This window comes from Primulina eburnea, chromosome 6 (assembly GCF_022965805.1).
Source record: "Primulina eburnea isolate SZY01 chromosome 6, ASM2296580v1, whole genome shotgun sequence".
Taxonomy (NCBI): Eukaryota; Viridiplantae; Streptophyta; class Magnoliopsida; order Lamiales; family Gesneriaceae; genus Primulina; species Primulina eburnea.
The window spans coordinates 11,556,519-11,582,327 of NC_133106.1; positions in this window are offsets into that span (position 1 = coordinate 11,556,519).

Genomic DNA, 25,809 nt, shown 5'->3' on the forward strand with positions numbered 1-25,809 from the left:
CCCGAAGGTAAGCGGTGAATCCCCGACTACAATGCATCGACTCCTATATGTTTCGACAGAACACCTAACCTTGCCACCTGATGACCCCATGAGAGTCGGTAAACAAGCCAAAGTGTAATTCTAGCACATAGAGTCTCAATGTTGTCCCGGGTCATAAGGACTAATGGTGTACAACCATAAACTAGGACTATTCCACTCGATAAGTGAGAACCACTTGGAAAGTACTTTTATGGAGGGTTGTTCAGTGCACTCTACAAGGAGCACCTATCTGCATGTTCGGAAATCACAATGTCCCCTACCAATGAAACATGGTACTCACATCGCAGATACTAGTCTCTAACTCGAGCGGCCTATATCCTTCTTAGTGGCGGCTGAATCGACTAGGAACCGTTTAGAATATACAGTATTCCAAATATGAGTTTCATGATACTCATCATATGAGCATCTCATATTCTTTCTACTATTTGTATATTCAAGGACTTTATCTATGCAACTAGCATGGGTATACAGATAAAGATGCGCCAATATAATAAATTCAAATATTATTAAAATAAAGATCGTTTTTACATAGAGTTCATCGTGAACACTCGGCCAACACTTGGCTCGACGAGCACCTACTCTAACACAAAATTGTTGTTTTCTACTACTTGTCATCCTCAAACGGATGGACAAACTGAAGTTGTCAATAGAACTTTGGGAACACTTTTGTGTGCTATTCTTAAAAAGAACATGGATTGACATTTCTAAGGATTTTATTTTGGGGTTGCCTAGGACTAAGAAGAGGAGGGATTCTATTTTTGTTGTTGTGGATAGATTCTCTAAGATGAAAAATTATATAGCTTGTCATAAACCCGATGATGCTTCAAACATTGCGGATTTGTTCTTTAGAGAAGTCGTTAGGTTGCATGGCATGCCTAGGACTATTGTTTCTGGTCGCGATATTAAATTCTTGAGTTACTTTTGGAAGACTTTATGGGCTAAACTTGGCACAAAATTGTTGTTTTCTACTACTTGTCATCCTCAAACGGATGGACAAACTGAAGTTGTCAATAGAACTTTGGGAACACTTTTGCGTGCTATTCTTAAGAAGAACTTGGATTTACATTTCTATGGACTTTATTTCGGGGTTGCTAGGACTAAGAAGGGGAGGGATTCTATTTTTGTTGTTGTGGATAGATTCTCTAAGATGGCACATTTTATAGCTTGTCATAAAACCGATGATGCTTCAAACATTGCGGATTTGTTCTTTAGAGAAGTCGTTAGGTTGCATGGCATGCCTAGGACTATTGTTTCTGGTCGCGATGTTAAATTCTTGAGTTACTTTTGAAATACTTTATGGGCTAAAATTGGCACAAAATTGTTGTTTTCTACTACTTGTCATCCTCAAACGGATGGACAAACTGAAGTTGTCAATAGAACTTTGGGAATACTTTTGCGTGCTATTCTTAAAAAGAACTTGGATTGACATTTCTAAGGACTTTATTTTGGGGTTGCCTAGGACTAAGAAGGGGAGGGATTCTATTTTTGTTGTTGTGGATAGATTCTCTAAGATGGCAAATTATATAGCTTGTCATAAACCCGATGATGCTTCAAACATTGCGGATTTGTTCTTTAGAGAAGACGCTAGGTTGCATGGCGTGCCTAGGACTATTGTTTCTGGTCGCGATGTTAAATTCTTGAGTTACTTTTGGAAGACTTTATGGGCTAAACTAGGCACAAAATTGTTGTTTTCTACTACTTGTTATCCTTAAGCGGATGGACAAACTGAAGTTGTCAATAGAACTTTGGGAACACTTTTGCGTGCTATTCTTAAGAAGAACTTGGATTTACATTTCTATGGACTTTATTTTATGGGTTGCCTAGGAGTAAGAAGGGCATGGATTCTATTTTTGTTGTTGTGGATAGATTCTCTAATATGGCACATTTTATAGCTTGTCATAAAAACGATGATGCTTCAAACATTGCGGATTTGTTCTTTAGAGAAGTCGTTAGGTTGCATGGCATGCCTAGGACTATTGTTTCTGGTCGCGATGTTAAATTCTTGAGTTACTTTTGGAAGACTTTATGGGCTAAACTTGGCAAAAAATTGTTGTTTTCTACTACTTGTCATCCTCAAACGGATGGACAAACTGAAGTTGTAAATAGAACTTTGGGAACACTTTTGCGTGCTATTCTTAAATAGAACTTGGATTGACAATTCTATGGACTTTATTTTGGGGTTGCCTAGGACTAAGAAGGGGAGGTATTTTATTTTTGTTGTTGTGGATAGATTCTCCAAGATGTCACATTTTATAGCTTGTCATAAAACCGATGATGCTTCAAACATGGCGGATTTGTTCTTTAGAGAAGTCGTTAGGTTGCATGGCATGCCTAGGACTATTGTTTCTGGTCGCGTTGTTAAATTCTTGAGTTACTTTTGGAAGACTTTATGGGCTAAACTTGGCACAAAATTGTTGTTTTCTACTTCTTGTCATCCTCAAACGGATGGACAAACTGAAGTTGTCAATAGAACATTGGGAACACTTTTGCGTGCTATTCTTAAGAAGAACTTGGATTTACATTTCTATGGACTTTATTTCGAGGTTGCCTAGGACTAAGAAGTGGAGGGATTCTATTTTTGTTGTTGTGGATAGATTTTCTAAGATGGCACATTTTATAGCTTGTCATAAAACCGATGATGCTTCAAACATTGCGGATTTGTTCTTTAGAGAAGTCGTTAGGTTGCATAGCATGCCTAGGACTATTTTTCTGATCGCGATGTTAAATTCTTGAGTTACTTTTGGAAGACTTTATGGGCTAAACTTGGCACAAAATTGTTGTTTTCTACTACTTGTCATCCTCAAACGGTTGGACAAACTGAAGTTGTCAATAGAACTTTGGGAACACTTTTGCGTGCTATTCTTAAAAAGAACTTGGATTGAGATTTCTAAGGACTTTATTTTGGGGTTGCCTTGGACTAAGAAGGGGAGGGATTCTATTTTTGTTGTTGTGGATAGATTCTCTAAGATGGCAAATTATATAGCTTGTCATAAACCCGATGATGCTTCAAACATTGCGGATTTGTTCTTTAGAGAAGTCGCTTTGTTGCATGACATGCCTATGACTATTGTTTCTGGTCGCGATGTTAAATTCTTGAGTAACTTTTGGAATACTTAATGGGCTAAACTTGGCACAAAATTGTTGTTTTCTACTACTTGTCATCCTCAAACGGATGGACAAACTGAAGTTGCCAATAGAACTTTGGGAACACTTTTGCGTGCTATTCTTAAAAAGAACTTGGATTGACATTTCTAAGGACTTTATTTTGGGGTTGCCTTGGACTAAGAAGGGGAGGGATTCTATTTTTGTTGTTGTGGATAGATTCTCTAAGATGGCAAATTATATAGCTTGTCATAAACCCGATGATGCTTCAAACATTGCGGATTTGTTCTTTAGAGAAGTCGCTAGGTTGCATGGCGTGCCTAGGACTATTGTTTCTGGTCGCGATGTTAAATTCTTGAGTTACTTTTGGAAGACTTTATGGGCTAAACTAGGCACAAAATTGTTGTTTTCTACTACTTGTCATCCTCAAACGGATGGACAAACTGAAGTTGTCAATAGAACTTTGGGAACACTTCTGCGTGCTATTCTTAAGAAGAACTTGGATTTACATTTCTATGGACTTTATTTTATGGGTTGCCTAGGACTAAGAAGGGCAGGGATTCTATTTTTGTTGTTGTGGATAGATTCTCTATGATGGCACATTTTATAGCTTGTCATAAAACCGATGATGCTTCAAACATTGCGGATTTGTTCTTTAGAGAAGTCGTTAGCTTGCATGGCATGCCTAGGACTATTGTTTCTGGTCGCGATGTTAAATTCTTGAGTTACTTTTGGAAGACTTTATGGGCTAAACTTGGCACAAAATTGTTGTTTTCTACTACTTGTCATCCTCAAACGGATGGACAAACTGAAGTTGTCAATAGAACTTTGGGAACACTTTTGCGTGCTATTCTTAAATAGAACTTGGATTGACAATTCTATGGACTTTATTTTGGGGTTGCCTAGGACTAAGAAGGGGAGGGATTCTAGTTTTGTTGTTGTGGATAGATTCTCTAAGATGGCACATTTTATAGCTTGTCATAAAACCGATGATGCTTCAAACATTGCGGATTTGTTCTTTAGAGAAGTCGTTAGGTTGCATGGAATTCTAGGACTATTGTTTCTGGTCGCGATGTTAAATTCTTGAGTAACTTTTGGAATACTTTATGGGCTAAACTTGGCACAAAATTGTTGTTTTCTACTACTTGTCATCCTCAAACAGATGGACAAACTGAAGTTGCCAATAGAACTTTGGGAACACTTTTGCGTGCTATTCTTAAGAAGAACTTGGATTGACATTTCTATGGACTTTATTTCGGGGTTGCCTAGGACTAAGAAGGGGAGGGATTCTATTTTTGTTGTTGTGGATAGATTCTATAAGATGGCACATTTTATAGCTTGTCATAAAACCGATGATGCTTCAAACATTGCGGATTTGTTCTTTAGAGAAGTCGTTAGGTTGCATGGCATGCCTAGGTGTAAGGCCCGAGATAATAAAGATGATATTATTTTAATCCGAGAGTATATAATTGGAAACTTTTGGAGTGTTGAATTATATTACAAGATGTTTGCAATTATTTAGGATTGAAATTGAATTAAAAAGAGTTTTGAGGACCAATTTGCAAATAGTGAAAAGTTGAGGGACTAAAGTGCAATTAATGGGATTTGAGTGGACACTTGTCTTGCCATGCTTGAGTGATATATATAGGTTTCAATTTCTTTCAATTGTCCAGAGAAGAATCGAGAAAGCTTAAAGGAATTTGTCAAGTTTTCTTTCAAGCTTTAAATTGGGATTTTGAATGATTCGTTTATCAGAATTTAAATCCAGACACAGTACCGTACTCCTCTCGACGAGAGCTACAACTGGACGTAAGTTTTATTGAGTTCGGTTATCATTTGAAAAGATGATGTTGTAGGAATTTGATATAATTCATATATGATGTTCTTGACATGTTAGACATCGTAGAACCGAAGTCAGATCAGGAAACAGATTGATTCTGGAATTGTTATGATTTTTCAGATTATATTAATTGAAATTGAATAGATTTGGATTATAGACTGATTACAAATCGTATCGAAATGGGTTATGATTTGTAATTAATATCTGGTGATATGGTATTGACGGGAATACTGAGATTGTGCCGTTATGCCGCTGATTTGAGTTAATTCAGATTAATCAGATTCAGAGTTGAATTGAGAATGGAATATTGATATTATGATTCTCGATATATCGTTTCAGATTTAAAGAGACAGTCTTGAGTTCAGAACTGATATTGATATTGTGCCTGTTTTATATTGTCATTTCCAGATTGAGAATGGACCGAGATAGAGTCGGGACTTCTTCTTCTTCTGAGCGAGAAGATAAAGGTAAAAATTAATGTTGAGTTGGGATTGCACAACTCGAGGGAGGTTTGACTCGAGTTTCCCTAAATCACATACTTTACCTTATTGCATTGATATTTCCATTAAGTTGATTGATGTACTTGTTCTCTTGATATTAGATGACAGGTATTAGACGAGTTATCTTGTGACAGAAGTGCCGGATAGTGGTGGTATCGCCACAGCACATTGCACGATGTCTAAAGATAGGATATTGGCGATAGAGCTACAGTCCTTGACGGTTAGGTCAGGACACTGGATGTTTGGTTATATCGAGTAATGGAATCTATTACGGAATTCGATATAGGAACACCATATTTGGTTATATCGAGTAAAGGGTATTGGAATTCTTCTATTACGGAATTCGATATAGGAATACCAGGGCACTGGTTATATCGAGTAATAGAGATTATAGTTCCATCCTTTACGGAATTCGATATAGGAATACCACATCTGGAAACCGGGATCCCTAGACTAGGATTGAGTCTAGTCTAAAACGTAGAGTCACGAGCTTGAGTGACAGTTATATTGATTGATATTGATTGATGTTGATTATGTTCCTGAATATGGTTCATGTCCTTTTATGTTCCTGATATTGGTACATATTTAGAATAGAAATTATTCTTGATACTGATCATGTTCCAGATGTTGGTCCATGTTTAGAATAGAAGTTATTCTTGAGATTGATTATGTTCCTGATATTGGTACATGTTTAGAATAGGAATTATTCTTGATATTGATTTATGCTCCTGATATTGGTACATGCCGAGAATAGGATTTATTCTAGATATTGAATTATGTTCCTGATTAGGGTACATGTTTAGAATATGATTTATTCTTGTTATTGATTTATATCATGATGTTGATATAGGATATGATTTTTGTTATATGCTCTTATATGATTTATATGATTGCATGTATACATGATTTATACTGGGATATTTATATCTCACCGGAGTTATCCGACTGTTTTCTTGTTTGTATGTGTGCATGGCAACAGGTGGGCTAGAATCAGGGTCGTGAAGAGAATGAGGCTGGACTAGATAGCGTGGAGATCCGGGCTTCAGAAGCAACTTAGGATTCAGTACTGATATGTAGTTGAACCTAGTTGAATTATGGTAGATCCTACAATAATTGTATATTATGTATGTTATGTAATTTGAATTTAATTACATTACGTTTCCGCTTTGCATTTTAAAGAAAAAATTTAGACCCTGTTTATTATGAATGACTAAATATTCCTAAAGATGATTAAGGAATCGATGAGCGTCCGGGTCCCCACACTAGGACTATTGTTTCTGGTCGCGATGTTAAATTTTTGAGTTACTTTTGGAAGACTTTATGGGCTAAACTTGGCACAAAATTGCTGTTTTCTGCTACTTGTCATCCTCAAACGGATGGACAAACTGAAGTTGTCAATAGAACTTTGGGAACACTTTTGCGTGCTATTCTTAAATAGAACTTGGATTGACATTTCTATGGACTTTATTTTGGGGTTGCCTAGGACTAAGAATGGGAGGGATTCTATTTTTGTTGTTGTGGATAGATTCTCTAATATGGCACATTTTATAGCTTGTCATAAGCCGATGATGCTTCAAACATTGCGGATTTGTTCTTTAGAGAAGTCGTTAGGTTGCATGGCATGCCTAGGACTATTGTTTCTGGTCGCGATGTTAAATTCTTGAGTTACTTTTGGAAGAATTTATGGGCTATACTTGGCACAAAATTGTTGTTTTCAACTACTTGTCATCCTCAAACGGATGGACAAACTGAAGTTGTCAATAGAACTTTTGGGAACATTTTTGCATGCTATTCTTCAATAGAACTTGGATTGACATTTCTGTGGACTTTATTTTGGGGTTGCCTAGGACTAAGAAGAGGAGGGATTCTATTTTTGTTGTTGTGGATAGATTCTCTAAGATGTCACATTTTATAGCTTGTCATAAAACCGATGATGCTTCAAACATTGCGGATTTGTTCTTTAGAGAAGTCGTTAGGTTGCATGGCATGCCTAGGACTATTGTTTCTGGTCGCGATGTTAAATTCTTGAGTTACTTTTGGAAGACTTTATGGGCTAAACTTGGCACAAAATTGTTGTTTTCTACTACTTGTCATCCTCAAACGGATGGACAAACTGAAATTGTCAATAGAACTTTGGGAACACTTTTGTGTGCTATTCTTAAATATAACTTGGATTGACATTTGTATGGACTTTATTTTGGGGTTGCCTAGGACTAAGAAGGGGAGGGATTCTATTTTTGTTGTTGTGGATAGATTCTCTAAGATGGCACATTTTATAGCTTGTCATAAAACCGATGATGCTTCAAACATTGCGGATTTGTTCTTTAGAGAAGTCGTTAGGTTGCATGGCATGCCTAGGACTATTGTTTCTGGTCGCGATATTAAATTCTTGAGTTAATTTTGGAAGACTTTATGGGCTAAACTTGGCACTGTTAGAGTAGGTGCCCGTCGAGCCAAGTGTTGGCCGAGTGTTCACGATGAAACTCTATGTAAAAACGATCTTTATTTTAATAATATTTGAATTTATTATATTGGCGCATCTTTATCTGTATACCCATGCTAGTTGCATAGATAAAGTCTTTGAATATACAAATAGTAGAAAGAATATGAGATGCTCATATGATGAGTATCATGAAACTCATATTTAGAATACTGTATATTCTAAACGGTTCCTAGTCGATTCAGCCGCCACTAAGAAGGATATAGGCCGCTCGAGTTAGAGACTAGTATCTGCGATGTGAGTACCATGTTTCATTGGTAGGGGACATTGTGATGTCCGAACATGCAGATAGGTGCTCCTTGTAGAGTGCACTGAACAACCCTCCATAAAACGACTTTCCAAGTGGTTCTCACTTATCGAGTGGAATAGTCCTAGTTTATGGTTGTACACAATTAGTCCTTATGACCCGGGACAACATTGAGACTCTATGTGCTAGAATTACACTTTGGCTTGTTTACCGACTCTCATGGGGTAATCAGGTGGCAAGGTTGGGTGTTCTGTCGAAACATATAGGAGTCGATGCATTGTAGTCGGGGATTCAACGCTTACCTTCGGGTATGGATATCCTATGTGTTCTCATGTGTATGTAGATTGAAATTCTGATTAGAGTATGGTGGTAATTATGAAAGGGGTTTCATAGATTACACCATCGATGCAACTACAACATGACACATAGTATCGATTCATTGACAACTCTCGATAAACCAATGGTTGTCGAATCGGTCGGGATACCTAGGGTTCTTGCAGGCACTATCATTGACCGTACTATACGCTAACCATAATTGAATGGTTCTTGCAGGCACTATCATTTGATACCTAGGGAATCATGTAAGCGATGTTGCTAGGCGTTTAACATGATTCGTTGGGTGCTATCAGACTTGAGTTCTGACGTTCTTGTTATCAAAGAGTTGATAAGTAAGAATGGAGCAATTGGGGTATGCTCATATAAAGACATGTTTAGTCCGAATCACATGGAGATGTGAACCCACGGCTAGTTTTATCAATGAACCATTGAGGGCCACACAAGTGCTAGCTTTCTAGATCCCGTTGAGAAGTAAAATTAGTTCAATGTGTTGAACGACTTATAAATGAGTTTATAAGTGTATGGAAAAATAGAAGTATGACTTCTATGAGAGAAATGTAAATTTTAATTTATGGAAGTGTTCCTAAATTAAAATTTGGCCAATTGAATAATGTATTTGAAAATTGTGATTTTCATAAACGTTATTATGGACTAAATTAAATTAATTCAAGTGTTGAATTAATTAAACACTAGTGGACCTAGTAGAGTCCAAATAATTAAATTAATTTAAGTGTTGAATTAATTAAATATATTGAGTCTTGTAGAGCTCAATTTAAATTAATTATTTAACTAGTGGGACTTGGGTAAATTCAAGTAATGTTTAATTAGTCTCAAATATGTTTGAGATAATTAAATTTAGTCCATGGTTTTTATTTTGATAATAAACCATATAATATGCATGCATGGGAGGTGAAGGGTTGGAGACAACTTTTGCAACTATCAAGGCTTGGCATGCTACTTTTGTCTCTACTTTTTGCAAGACCAAGACAAGTCTCCCTTCTCCCCATTGATACATACAATGGCCGAAATATTGATACACAATTCTCTCAAAAAAAATTCTCTCAATATTTCTCTTCAAGTGTTGAGGAAGAAAAATACTTCTCCTTGAAAAATCCTTTTATTTTTCTAGTGCAAAATAAAAGGGGTTCTAGTTTGCTAGTGGTGGGCCTAATTTTGAAGGAAAGATTCAAGAACAAGGTGAAGCTTGTAGATTGTCTTGCCATCAAGAGCTTAGTTGTATATCAACTAAGTTGGAGCCATCATCAATCTTTTAAGATTGATAGGTACATTTCTAAACACACTATGAATGTCATTTTTGTGTTTTATTGTATTTCCTACACAAATCTTGAGGTGGCCGAAATTTATATGCTAAAATCGAAAATTTTTGTGCTTCCGTTGCGTTTCCGGCCACCGTAACCGATCACCTTTCAAGTTGTATCCGAGCTATGGTAACGTTTTTGTGTAGCAAATACAAGATATTATGTTGAGATCGATTTCTAACCGCATGAGTGTATTTTTGCAACAAAATACCAAGGCCTTTTTGGGGACATTTCGGGCAGCATGTTGCTGCCCGTGTCGGGCAGCTCGGGCTGCCCGAGGGGCTGCCCGTTTCGGGCAGCAAGGGCAGCCCGAGGGGCTGCCCGAACGCCCCTCTTTTAAAAATAAAAAAAAAATTTGGTTGTTACCGGAATCCGGCGACGGAGCTCCGGCGACGGCGATGACGACTAGGGTTTTACAAAAGTATTTTGGATTATCAAAGTGTCATGGGCCTTGAGTTGTTGAGCCATTGGATGGCTAACATGTTTGTGATTTTAAATGGGCCAAAATGTTTTTGGTGAAAAATAATTTTTTGGGCCCTTAAGTTTAAAATTACAAAAGTTGCAAATATTTTCTCATGAAATAAATATTTTAAGTTGGACTTTAAATATTTATAGTAAATGGTGATTTACAAGAAATTCGGTTATAAATAAATTAATTTGAAAGTAGACAAAGGTGTTCGTATACTTTGTTAATTTAGTTTATAATCGTGGCGGTTAGTGATTGGATCAAGATATATAATATTGGATCAATTAATTATTGTGATAATTAATTGATGGTGTATGATATGTGATATTATGCATGAAGGATGATCAAAAGCCCAAGCCCAATTTTCTAGGTGTATGCTAGGATATTTTGTGTTGAATGATTGTAATAATTATCAATTCATAAAGTGGGCTTGGTTTATGGCCCGTTCCCACCCCATGAGATGTATCCCTATTTGCCATGGATATTTATTTGTAAATATTAGTATAGTGGATGATCAAGATTGGAAGATGGTGGCCATGATGATTATGAAGATCGAAGACATGTAAATATTGGAAGCTAATGTAATAGTTGCATTTGCATCCCGTGCATTTACTCTAGGATTGGACCTAGGCCCGTGTTTAGCTCACACGGTCCGTTAGTATTGGGGCGATTGATCATCCTTGTTTGTTTACTGTTTATAATATATGCATGATATATTATAAATAATGAGTATGTGCGTTATTATTATGATAATAACAAAGTTGCATAAATCCGGAAAACATACGATCAAACATGGCGAGCTTTTAAAATAAAATTAATGATGAGACCTTTCAAAATTAAAAACCCTCATTTTGAATAAGATTATGGCCCGTTCCCACCCCATGAGATGTATCCCTATTTGCCATGGATATTTATTTGTAAATATTAGTATAGTGGATGATCAAGATTGGAAGATGGTGGCCATGATGATTATGAAGATCGAAGACATGTAAATATTGGAAGCTAATGTAATAGTTGCATTTGCATCCCGTGCATTTACCCTAGGATTGGACCTAGGCCCGTGTTTAGCTCACACGGTCCGTTAGTATTGGGGCGATTGATCATCCTTGTTTGTTTACTGTTTATAATATATGCATGATATATTATAAATAATGAGTATGTGCGTTATTATTATGATAATAACAAAGTTGCATGAATCCGGAAAACATACGATCAAACATGGCGAGCTTTTAAAATAAAATTAATGATGAGACCTTTCAAAATTAAAAACCCTCATTTTGAATAAGATTCAAAATTAATATCAAGCCCGAAAAGGGGAATTATAAATTTGTTTATAATTTCCTTGTCTTCCATCGACAATGGGTGCATGATGAACGCTACCCGTACTCGGGGCTCGGCTCATATTATTGGGGGAGCTTTGGGTGCCGGAAAGCTGTGACATCCATTGACATGGTGATGTGAACTACGTGGAACTCCCATGATTTCGGCTCATATTATTGAGGGAACTCATGGTGACCGTCCATTAAGGTTCAACATCGATGGGTAAGGCTTGACACGTGAAGATGAACGACGTCATATTATTGGGTCCTAATCAAACGTGAGACAAAAATTTACGTAGAGGGTTGCATTGTGATGCAATTGGAAACTACCTTTTAGGAATTGTGATTGGCTGATATTATTCGGGATCATAATTCGCTAATTGGACCTTACGTACCTACTGAGGAAAGGAGTTTCCCGTTTTCACTAGAGGGTAGTGAAAGATGTCAAAACAGTGGGAGCGAATATTTATGAAGTAAAAGTCCAAACTTCATATCTTACTAAATATTTTAAAATAGTCATCAACATTTATCTGTTTTTACTTTTCAGTACAAATTGACAATGTCTTCAATTCGCAATCCGATATCCGTAATACTCGACAAACACATATTAACTGGACCTAATTACCTCACTTGGCTAAGAAACCTAAAAATCGTCTTGAATTCGGAAAGGGTAGCATATACACTGACTGAGTCGCCCCCTGATAAGGCTCCGACTGACTGCACTCCTGAGGAATTGCAGACCTACAAGGATTGGTGGGACCATGACTTGAAGGCCAAGTGTTATATGCAGGCTTCTATGAATGATGAGCTGCAGAGGCGTTTTGAGGGTGCAAAGAGTGCTGTTGACATTCATTTGCACCTCAAGGAGCTCTTTGGTGAGCAGACTCGGCCTCTTAGGCATGCTACCGTCAAGGAGCTGATCACTATGCGCATGCGAGATGGGGCCTCGGTCCATGAGCATGGCTTAAAGATGATCGGGCTCGTGGACAAGCTCGTTGGCATGGATCTGATCCTGCCTTCGGAGTTGACCACCGACGTGTTGCTCTTATCATTGCCTAGCTCATTTGATCCTTTTGTGGTGAACTTTAACATGAACAAGATGGAGCCGACCCTTGAGGAGTTGGTGAACATGCTTGTTACGTTTGAATCAACCATCAAGAAAGAGAAGTTGGTTCTTTATGTGGGTTCTTCATCTGGTACGAAGATTGATCCACATGGGAAGGGAAAGAAGAGTTCTTTCCAATGTCCCAAGAAGAACGTGCCCTTGATGAGGCAATCTCCGAATCCCGTTGTGGCAGCCACACCAGTTAAGGCTGACAAGACTAGTGATGATTGTCATCACTGCAAGAAGCCTGGACATTGGAGGCGTAATTGCAAAGAATATCTTGCCCAGAAAAGTTCTGGAAATGGTATGTTCTACATTGAAGTAAACATTTCAATTAACTCTACTTCTTGGGTATTGGATACCAAAGGTTGATCACATCTCTGTAATGTGTTGCAGGTGATGGGAAGAAGTAAGAGGATTAGAGAAGGTGAGACCTTTTTGGGGATGTGATATGGAGCAAGAGTTGCTGCCAAGATCTTAAGAAATATTTACTTATTGTTTAACAATGACTTTAAGTTAATTTTAAGAGATGTTTTGTTTGTACCTTTTTGGTGTAAAACATTGTTTCCATTTCTATTGTGATAAAAATGGATATTCTTGTTTATTTAGCAAAGGTGTTTGCAACATTTACAAGAATGAATGTTTAATTGGTACTTGAGAACTTGAAAACGATCTCTATAACTTAAAATTAAAAGATATTCCATTAAATGTCCATTCAAAGGCAGACACCATATGAGATATGGATGGGTAAGTCTCCAAAATATTTTTATCTTAGATTATGGGGAGCCCTGCTTATTTGAAGCAGGTAGTGGGAGATAAATTGGATAGTCGATCCATTTTATGGTACTTTGTGGGATATCACGGAATTCAGTTGGATATCATTTCTATCATCCCCAAGAAACAAAAGTGTTTGTTTCTAGGAATGCAACCTTTTTGGAAAAGGAATTTCTATTGGATAGAAAATGGGAGATGATAGAACTCGAAGAGGTTCGAGAGACACCCACAATTATAGAACCCACACCCGAAGAGCCAAGAGAGGAGATACAAGCTCCTAAAAGATCCGAGAAAGTCTTGAGACCACCTATGAGGTATGGTCAGCTTCTTGAAGAGGGCCATAATGAGCCTAACCATGGATGTAATCCAAGGACCTTCAAGGAAGCGTTATCTGATGCCGATTCATCCAAATGGCTTGAAGCTATGGAATCTGAGTTGAATTCCATGCATTCGAACCAAGCGTGGAATCTCGTGGATCCACCTGAGGGAATTGTTCCCATAGGGTGCAAATGGATTTACAAGAGGAAACTTGGGGCGGATGGGAAGGTATTGACCTTCAAGGCGCGATTGGTGGCAAAAGGATATACTCAAAGACAAGGAGTTGACTTTGAGGAAACCTTTTCTCCAGTTGCAATGTTCAAGTCCATAAGGATTTTGCTAGCCATAGCTGCATGGTATGACTATGAGATATGGCAGATGGATGTTAAGACATCCTTTCTTAATGGGGATATTAAGGAAGAGATTACATGTCTCAAACCTGAAGGGTTTACATCTATTGGAAGTGAGCATATGGTATGCAAACTTCAGAAATCTATTTATGGTCTAAAGCAGGCATCTAGGAGTTGGAACCTTAGATTCGCTAGTACAATCAAAGAGTTTGATTTACTAAGAATCCTGAGGAACCATGTGTGTATAAGAAGGTCAGTGGGAGTGCTGTGACATTTTGGTGTTGTATGTTGATGACATTCTACTCATTGGGAATGATGTAGGAATGTTGCAATCAACTAAGATATGGTTAGCAAGCAAGTTCTCGATGCAAGACTTGGGTGAAGCATCTTTTGTATTGGGAATACAGATCTAAAGAGATAGATCAAAAAGATTGCTTGGTCTCACCTAGTCCACATACATTGATACCATCCTGAAGCGGTTCTGGATGGATGAGTCCAAGAGAGGACATCTACCAATGTGTCATGGCGTGTCTCTATCCAAGTCCATGTCTCCCAAGACTGATGAAGAGATAGCGGCGATGACACGCATTCCATATGCATCTGCAATTGGTAGCATCATGTATGGGATGATATCTACACGTCCTGACGTGGCCTTCACACTAAGTGTAGTGAGTAGATATCAATCGAACCCTGGTCTTTCACATTGGAAAGCTGTGAAAGACATACTCAAGTACTTGAGGAGGACCAATAAATTGTTCTTGGTCTATGGGGGTGGAGAACTAAAATTGGAAGGCTATACCGACTCTAGCTTCCAAAGCGATATTGATGACTCAAAGTCAACCTCTGGATTCATATTCATGCTCAATGGTGCTGCTGTCTCTTGGAAGAGTTCCAAGCAAGACAGTACAGCAGATTCCACCACTGAGGCAGAATACATTGCTGCATCAGCTGCAGCAAAGGAGGCAGTTTGGATAAGGAATTTCGTCCAAGAGTTGGGCGTCATTCCTAATGGAGTTGCTCCTGTCCCTGTGTTTTGTGACAACACGGGAGCGATTGCTCAAGCAAAGGAGCCGAGGTCTCATCAGAAGTCCAAACACGTATTGAGAAAGTACCACATCCTCAGAGAGATCGTGGAAAGAGGAGATGTCATGATTGACAAAGTCGACTCCGCAGATAATGTTGCTGATCCACTAACTAAGCCTTTACCAGGACCATCATTCGAGAAGAATCGCGAATCAATGGGTCTGAAGTATATGGGTAGTTGGCTCTAGTGCAAGTGGGAGATTGTTAGAGTAGGTGCCCGTCGAGCCAAGTGTTGGCCGAGTGTTCACGATGAAAATCTATGTAAAACGATCTTTATTTTAATAATATTTGAATTTATTATATTGGCGCATCTTTATCTGTATACCCATGCTAGTTGCATAGATAAAGTCCTTGAATATACAAATAGTAGAAAGAATATGAGATGCTCATATGATGAGTATCATGAAACTCATATTTGGAATACTGTATATTCTAAACGGTTCCTAGTCGATTCAGCCGCCACTAAGAAGGATATAGGCCGCTCGAGTTAGAGACTAGTATCTGCGATGTGAGTACCATGTTTCATTGGTAGGGGACATTGTGATGTCCGAACATGCAGATATGTGCTCCTTGTAAAGTGCACTGAACAACCCTCCATAAAAGGACTTTCCAAGTGGTTCTCACTTATCGAGTGGAATAGTCCTAGTTTATGGTTGTACACCATTAGTCCTTATGACCTGGGACAACATTGAGACTCTATGTGCTAGAATTACACTTTGGCTTGTTTACCGACTCTCATGGGGTCATCAGGTGGCAAGGTTGGGTGTTCTGTCGAAACATATAGGAGTCGATGCATTGTAGTCGGGGATTCACCGCTTACCTTCGGGTATGGATATCCTATGTGTTCTCATGTGTATGTAGATTGAAATCTCTGATCAGAGTATGGTGGTAATTATGAAAGGGGTTTCACAGATTACACCATCGATGCAACTACAACATGACACATAGTATCGATTCATTGACAACTCTCGATAAACCAATGGTTGTCGAATCGGTCGGGATATATGAGTTGAAGGGACCGTACTGTACGCTAACCATAATTTAATGGTTCTTGCAGGCACTATCATTTGATACCTAGGGAATCATGTAAGCGATGTTGCTAGGCGTTTAACATGATTCGTTGGGTGCTATCAGACTTGAGTTCTGACGTTCTTGTTATCAAAGAATTGATAAGTAAGAATGGAGCAATTGGGGTATGCTCATATAAGGACATGTTTAGTCCGAATCACATGGAGATGTGAACCCACGGCTAGTTGTATCAATGAACCATTGAGGGCCACACAAGTGCTAGCTTTCTAGATCCCGTTGAGAAGTAAAATTAGTTCAATGTGTTGAACGACTTATAAATGAGTTTATAAGTGTATGGAAAAATAGAAGTATGACTTCTATGAGAGAAATGTAAATTTTAATTTATGGAAGTGTTCCTAAATTAAAATTTGGCCAATTGAATAATGTATTTGAAAATTGTGATTTTCATAAACGTTATTATGGACTAAATTAAATTAATTCAAGTGTTGCATTAATTAAATACTAGTGGACCTAGTAGAGTCCAAATAATTAAATTAATTCAAGTGTTGAATTAATTAAATATATTGAGTCTTGTAGAGCTCAATTTAAATTAATTATTTAACTAGTGGGACTTGGGTAAATTCAAGTAATGTTTAATTAGTCTCAAATATGTTTGAGATAATTAAATTTAGTCCATGGTTTTTATTTTGATAATAAACCATATAATATGCATGCATGGGAGGTGAAGGGTTGGAGACAACTTTTGCAACTATCAAGGCTTGGCATGCTACTTTTGTCTACTACTTTTTGCAAGACCAAAACAAGTCTCCCTTCTCCCAATTGATACATACAATGGCCGAAATATTGATACACAATTCTCTCAAAAAAAATTCTCTCAATTTTTCTCTTCAAGTGTTGAGGAAGAAAAATACTTCTCCTTGAAAAATCCTTTTATTTTTCTAGTGCAAAATAAAAGGGGTTCTAGTTTGCTAGTGGTGGGCCTAATTTTGAAGGAAAGATTCAAGAACAAGGTGAAGCTTGTAGATTGTCTTGCCATCAAGAGCTTAGTTGTATATCAACTAAGTTGGAGCCATCATCAATCTTTTAAGATTGATAGGTACATTTCTAAACACACTATGAATGTCATTTTTGTGTTTTATTGTATTTCCTACACAAATCTTGAGGTGGCCGAAATTTATATACTAAAATCGAAAATTTTTGTGCTTCCGTTGCGTTTCCGGCCACCGTAACCGATCCCCTTTCAGGAACAAAATTGTTGTTTTCTACTACTTGTCATCCTCAAACGGATGGACAAACTGAAGTTGTCAATAGAACTTTGGGAACACTTTTGCGTGCTATTCTTAAGAAGAACTTGGATTTACATTTCTATGGACTTTATTTCGGGGTTGCCTAGGACTAAGAAGGGGAGGGATTCTATTTTTGTTGTTGTGGATAGATTCTCCAAGATGGCACATTTATAGCTTGTCATAAAACCGATGATGCTTCAAACATGGCGGATTTGTTCTTTAGAGAAGTCGTTAGGTTGCATGGCATGCCTAGGAATATTGTTTCTGGTCGCGATGTTAAATTCTTGAGTTACTTTTGGAAGACTTTATGGGCTAAACTTGGCACAAAATGTTTTCTACTACTTGTCATCCTCAAACGGATGTACAAACTGAAGTTGTCAGTAGAACTTTGGGAACACTTTTGCGTGCTATTCTTTAAAAGAACTTGGATTGACATTTCGAAGGACTTCATTTTGGGGTTGCCTAGGACTAAGAAGGGGAGGGATTCTATTTTTGTTGTTGTGGATAGATTTTCTAAGATGGCAAATTATATAGCTTGTCATAAACCCGATGATGCTTCAAACATTGCGGATTTGTTCTTTAGAGAAGTCGCTTGGTTGCATGGTATGTCTATGACTATTGTTTCTGATCGCGATGTTAAATTCTTTAGTAACTTTTGGAATACTTAATGGGCTAAACTTGGCACAAAATTGTTGTTTTCTACTACTTGTCATCCTCAAACGGATGGACAAACTGAAGTTGCCAATAGTACTTTGGGAACACTTTTGCGTGCTATTCTTAAAAAGAACTTGGATTGACATTTCTAAGGACTTTATTTTGGGGTTGCCTTGGACTAAGAAGGGGAGGGATTCTATTTTTGTTGTTGTGGATAGATTCTCTAAGATGGCAAATTATATAGCTTGTCATAAACCCGATGATGCTTCAAACATTGCGGAATTGTTCTTTAGAGAAGTCGCAAGGTTGCATGGCGTGCCTTGGACTATTGTTTCTGGTCGCGATGTTAAATTCTTGAGTTACTTTCGGAAGACTTTATGGGCTAAACTAGGCACAAAATTGTTGTTTTCTACTACTTGTCATCCTCAAACGGATGGACAAACTGAAGTTGTCAATAGAACTTTGGGAACACTTTTGCGTGCTATTCTTAAGAAGAACTTGGATTTACATTTCTATGGACTTTATTTTAGGGTTGCCTAGGACTAAGAAGGGGAGGGATTCTATTTTTTTTGTTGTGGATAGATTCTCTAAGATGGCAAATTATATAGCTTGTCATAAACCCGATGATGCTTCAAACATTGCGGATTTGTTCTTTAGAGAAGTCGCTTGGTTGCATGGCATGCCTATGACTATTGTTTCTGATCGCGATGTTAAATTCTTTAGTAACTTTTGGAATACTTAATGGGCTAAACTTGGCACAAAATTGTTGTTTTCTACTACTTGTCATCCTCAAACGGATGGACAAACTGAAGTTGCCAATAGTACTTTGGGAACACTTTTGCGTGCTATTCTTAAAAAGAACTTGGATTGACATTTCTAAGGACTTTATTTTGGGGTTGCCTTGGACTAAGAAGGGGAGGGATTCTATTTTTGTTGTTGTGGATAGATTCTCTAAGATGGCAAATTATATAGCTTGTCATAAACCCGATGATGCTTCAAACATTGCGGATTTGTTCTTTAGAGAAGTCGCTTGGTTGCATGGCATGCCTATGACTATTGTTTCTGATCGCGATGTTAAATTCTTTAGTAACTTTTGGAATACTTAATGGGCTAAACTTGGCACAAAATTGTTGTTTTCTACTACTTGTCATCCTCAAACGGATGGACAAACTGAAGTTGCCAATAGTACTTTGGGAACACTTTTGCGTGCTATTCTTAAAAAGAACTTGGATTGACATTTCTAAGGACTTTATTTTGGGGTTGCCTTGGACTAAGAAGGGGAGGGATTCTATTTTTGTTGTTGTGTATAGATTCTCTAAGATGGCAAATTATATAGCTTGTCATAAACCCGATGATGCTTCAAACATTGCGGAATTGTTCTTTAGAGAAGTCGCAAGGTTGCATGGCATGCCTAGGACTATTGTTTCTGGTCGCGATGTTAAATTCTTGAGTTACTTTTGGAAGACTTTATGGGCTAAACTTGGCACAAAATTGTTGTTTTCTACTACTTGTCATCCTCAAACGGATGGACAAACTGAAGTTGTCAATAGAGCATTGGGAACACTTTTGCGTGCTATTCTTAAATAGAACTTGGATTGACATTTCAATGGACTTTATTTTGGGGTTGCCTAGAACTAAGAAGGGGAGGGATTCTATTTTTGTTGTTGTGGATAGATTCTCAAAGATGACACATTTTATAGCTTGTCATAAAACCGATGATGCTTCAAACATTGCGGATTTGTTCTTTGAGAAGTCGTTAGGTTGCATGGCATGCCTAGGACTATTGTTCCTGGTCGCGATGTTAAATTCTTGAGTTACTTTTGGAATACTTTATGGGCTAAACTTGGCACAAAATTGTTGTTTTCTACTACTTGTCATCCTGAAACGGATGGACAAACTGAAGTTGTCAATAGAACTTTGGGAACACTTTAGCGTGCTATTCTTAAAAATAACTTGGATTGACATTTCTAAGGACTATATTTTGGGGTTGCCTAGGACTAAGAGGGGGAGGGATTCTATTTTTGTTGTTGTGGATAGATTCTCTAAGATGGCAAATTATATAGCTTGCCATAAACCCGATGATGCTTCAAACATTGCGGATTTGTTCTTTAGAGAAGTCGCTAGGTTGCATGGCTTGCCTAGGACTATTGTTTCTGGTCGCGATGTTAAATTCTTGAGTTACTTTTGGAAGACTTTATGGGCTAAACTAGGCACAAAATTGTTGTTTTCTACTACTTGTCATCCTCAAACAGATGGACAAACTGAAGTTGTCAATAGAACTTTGGGAACACTTTTGCGTGCTATTCTTAAGAAGAACTTGGATTTACATTTCTATGGACTTTATTTTATGGGTTGCCTAGGACTAAGAAGGGCAGGGATTCTATTTTTGTTGTTGTGGATAGATTCTCTAAGATGGCACATTTTATAGCTTGTCATAAAACCGATGATGCTTCAAACAGTGCGGATTTGTTCTTTAGAGAAGTCGTTAGGTTGCATGGCATGCCTAGGACTATTGTTTCTGGTCGCGATGTTAAATTCTTGAGTTACTTTTGGAAGACTTTATGGGCTAAACTTGGCACAAAATTGTTGTTTTCTACTACTTGTCATCCTCAAACGGATGGACAAACTGAAGTTGTCAATAGAACTTTGGGAACACTTTTGCGTGTTATTCTTAAATAGAACTTGGATTGACATTTCTGTGGACTTTATTTTGGGGTTGCCTAGGACTAAGAAAGGAGGGATTCTATTTTTGTTGTTGTGGATAGATTCTCTAAGATGGCACATTTTATAGCTTGTCATAAAACCGATGATGCTTCAAACATTGCGGATTTGTTCTTTAGAGAAGTCGTTAGGTTGCATGGCATGCCTAGGACTATTGTTTCTGGTCGCGATGTTAAATTCTTGAGCTACTTTTGGAAGACTTTATGGGCTAAACTTGGCACAAAATTGTTGTTTTCTACTACTTGTCATCCTCAAACGGATGGACAAACTGAAGTTGTCAATAGAACTTTGGGAACACTTTTGCGTGCTATTCTTAAATAGAACTTGGATTGACATTTGTATGGACTTTATTTTGGGGTTGCCTAGGACTAAGAAGGGGAGGGATTCTATTTTTGTTGTTGTGAATAGATTCTCTAAGATGGCATATTTTATAGCTTGTCATAAAACCGATGATGTTTCAAACATTGCGGATTTGTTCTTTAGAGAAGTCGTTAGGTTGCATGGCATGCCTAGGACTATTGTTTCTGGTAGCGATGTTAAATTCTTGAGTTACTTTTGGAAGACTGTGGGGACCCGGACGCTAATCATCTTCTTACTCATCTTTTTGGGATTCAATTATCAATTAAGATAAAACAGGGTCTAAAAATTTTTCTTTTTAAATTATAACTGCGAAAGTTAATGGACTCTAAATACTATACATGTCTGTATAAAAAAACAAATTCAGTATTAAAATACAATAATGTACAACCTTCTAATCTAAGGTTCACTACTAAAGTTCTAGTAGTAAAATCCAATCTACTGTAAGTCCGGAATCACCACGCTAAACTCGTCTTCTCTCGTCATCTTCTTGACCCTGATCCAGCCCCACCTGTTGTCATGCACACATACAAAACACGACAACAGCCGGATAACTCCGGTGAGAATAAATCCCAGTATAAAACATGGTAAGCATATATATAAACAAACTAATTCATAAAACATGCGATCATGTGTAAACACAATATATTTCATAATCTATGAAATTAAGCATGCAACTCAAATCAGATAAACATGCATATAAACAATCTAAATCATAAAACATGCTAGCACAACTGAAAGCAATAACGATGGGTTCCATGATCTAGGAGCCACATCCATATAAGCATGAAGTCCTAATCAAATCATGTCTAGACTTGACTCGATCTATAACTCTAGGGATCCCGTAATGAATAAGACGTCAATGGCTGTTACCTACTCAACCGATCGTGGTAACTATACGTCTTATTCCTAGACTTCGGCCATGGCTGTATCGTGGTGCTACAATAGGACAATGTCTGCTCCTATGTACGATACACCGAACGTCTAGAAGTCTGACAATGACTGTCAAGACTTTCCTATCTTAACTGCAATGAATAACAATCTGTAAACACAGCATAATCATATTCATAACTGAATATCACAATTATTTTACATGCTTGAATACAATTCTATAATCAAAGCATAATCAGTTAACAATATAAACAATAATCTAGTATGTGATTTTATTGGGAAACTCAAATTAATCTAATTTGAGTTATGCTTCCCGAATATCACATGAATTATACCTTTGTCGTCCCTATCTGACGAAGACGATGACCTGTATCCAAATCTGTCCAAATCAAATCTGAAATGACAATATCAAAACGCTGTATCAGTGCATAACTCAAGACACACTCTGTTCTGATCAATACTCTACTCAGTACATAATCTGATCAATATCTGAACAAGATACAATCTGATTCATATCAACGAATATCACGATGAAATCTAAATCATAACTGAATCTGATCAATTTAAATCAACTGATGTTTCGACGGCATAACAATACAACCTGAATAACCCCGTCAGTTCTGAACTTCACAAATATAATACTGGAATTCATAATCTGTGTCAATACAATCCATAATCTGAATACTTACACAATTCTGGTATAGAATCTCAATCAATTAAACTCTGAAAGTCATAACAATTGCATAACCAGTCTATTCTTTAATCTGACTTCACTTATACACTGTCTAGTGTAGCAGAAACACCATAACAGAATCATATTCAAATGTGACAATATCATAAACTCAAATCTTGTTTAAACGTAACAAAACTTACGTCCAGTTGTAGCCTGCGTTGATAGGAACACAGCACTAAAGTCGGATTCAAAATCAGATAGACGGTTCGCTCATAAATCGATTTCGAAATGGCCGAACAAAGCTTTCCCTAACCTTTTCGATTTTTCTTCTGCCAAAATCTGAAGGTTTGCATGTGTATATATATATATATATACATCCACGACATGAAAGAGAGCAAGTGGCATCGTGCATGTTCAGCACGTTTCGCGCATATGCGCCAACAATGTCGCGCATATGCGCCGGTAGCTCACACCAGCATTTTGCCAACTCGCGCATATGCGCCATTTATGTCGCGCATATGCGCCAATCATTCTGCCTAACCCGCGCATATGCGCCATTTAAGTCGCGCATATGCGCCAATCCTTCTGGACCTTCCGCGCATATGCGCCACTAATCTCGCGCATATGCGCCAAGGCTTCTGGAGGTGTCGCGCATATGCGCCAATCTTGATCGCGCATGTGCGCCAACACATAAATTTGCACACACAATTTACACCTTTCTTATGTGTTCTAATCCGATCCGTTTCGTCTATAATGATCTCAATTACTTCAAGAATCATTCCAGATTAATTATCAATTACGGTAATCATACTCAATTCATTTCAGATTACGGTAATTAAATTCTCGGGCATTACAAAGACTTTATGGGCTAAACTTGGCAAAAAATTGCTGTTTTCTACTACTTGTCATCCTCAAACGGATGGACAAACTCAAGTTGTCAATAGAACTTTGGGAACACTTTTGCGTGCTATTCTTAAATAGAACTTGGATTGACAATTCTATGGACTTTGTTTTGGGGTTGCCTAGGACATTCTCTTTTTGTTGTTGTGGATAGATTCTCTAAGATGGCACATTTTATAGCTTGTCATAAACCGATGATGCTTCAAACATTGCGGATTTGTTCTTTAGAGAAGTCGTTAGGTTGCATGGCATGCCTAGGACTATTGTTTCTGGTCGCGATGTTAAATTCTTGAGTTACTTTTGGAAGAATTTATGGGCTATACTTGGCAGAAAATTGTTGTTTTCAACTACTTGTCATCCTCAAACGGATGGACAAACTGAAGTTGTCAATAGAACTTTTGGGAACATTTTTGCATGCTATTCTTCAATAGAACTTGGATTGACATTTCTGTGGACTTTATTTTGGGGTTGCCTAGGACTAAGAAGAGGAGGGATTCTATTTTTGTTGTTGTGGATAGATTCTCTAAGATGGCACATTTTATAGCTTGTCATAAAACTGATGATGCTTCAAACATTGCGGATTTGTTCTTTAGAGAAGTCGTTAGGTTGCATGACATGTCTAGGACTATTGTTTCTGGTCGCGATGTTAAATTCTTGAGTTACTTTTGGAAGACTTTATGGGCTAAACTTGGCACAAAATTGTTGTTTTCTACTACTTGTCATCCTCAAACGGATGGACAAACTGAAGTTGTCAATAGAACTTTGGGAACACTTTTGCGTGCTATTCTTAAATAGAACTTGGATTGACATTTGTATGGACTTTATTTTGGGGTTGCCTAGGACTAAGAAGTGGAGGGATTCTATTTTTGGTGTTGTGGATAGATTCTCTAAGATGGCACATTTTATAGCTTGTCATAAAACCGATGATGCTTCAAACATTGCGGATTTGTTCTTTAGAGAAGTCGTTAGGTTGCATGGCATGCCTAGGACTATTGTTTCTGGTCGCGATGTTAAATTCTTGAGTTACTTTTGGAAGACTTTATGGGCTAAACTTGGCACAAAATTGTTGTTTTCTACTACTTGTCATCCTCAAACGGATGGACAAACTGAAGTTGTCAATAGAACTTTGGGAACACTTTTGCGTGCTATTCTTAAATAGAACTTGGATTGACATTTCCATGGATTTTTTTTGGGATTGCCTAGGACTAAGAAGGGGAGGGATTCTATTTTTGTTGTTGTGGATAGATTCTCTAAGATGGCACATTTTATAGCTTGTCATAAAACCGATGATGCTTCAAACATTGCGGATTTGTTCTTTAGAGAAGTCGTTAGGTTGTATGGCATGTCTAGGAATATTGTTTCTGGTCGCGATGTTAAATTCTTGAGTTACTTTTAGAAGACTTTATGGGCTAAACTTCGCACAAAATTGTTGTTTTCTACTACTTGTCATGTGACACCTTGTCCCGTTACAATTAAAATACAGCGGGATTTAAAATTTTCTTCAAGGTAGGAAGGATTACAATTTCATAACATCAAAGCATTTACAAAATATTTGCAACCAAAATAAATACATGATCATTCAAATGACATAACAAAAATACAAAATATCATTCCTATGATCATGTCCAAAAATGCCATCCTTCCAACTTCGTATGCATATTACTTCGGGCCACAATCACTGTCCTGGTCCGTCGCTCTTAGCTGCATCACATGAAATAACTGAAATGAGTATAAAACTAAGCAAGTGGAACTCTTACATAGTAATGAACATAGCATACTCTGTAAAACATAGCTTTAAAACATTGAATACCATCAATCTATGAATCATAAATAACATAGCTATAACAATAACAATGAGATGGTATTTCTCTATTCTCTGGTATGGATTGATATCAATAGTAACTCTGTCTGTGGTGCTCGTATCCCATCGATATAAATCGACAACTCTGAGGGATATAAGCCTATGGTCGTTGATCAACTAATTGCATGCAATCTCTGAC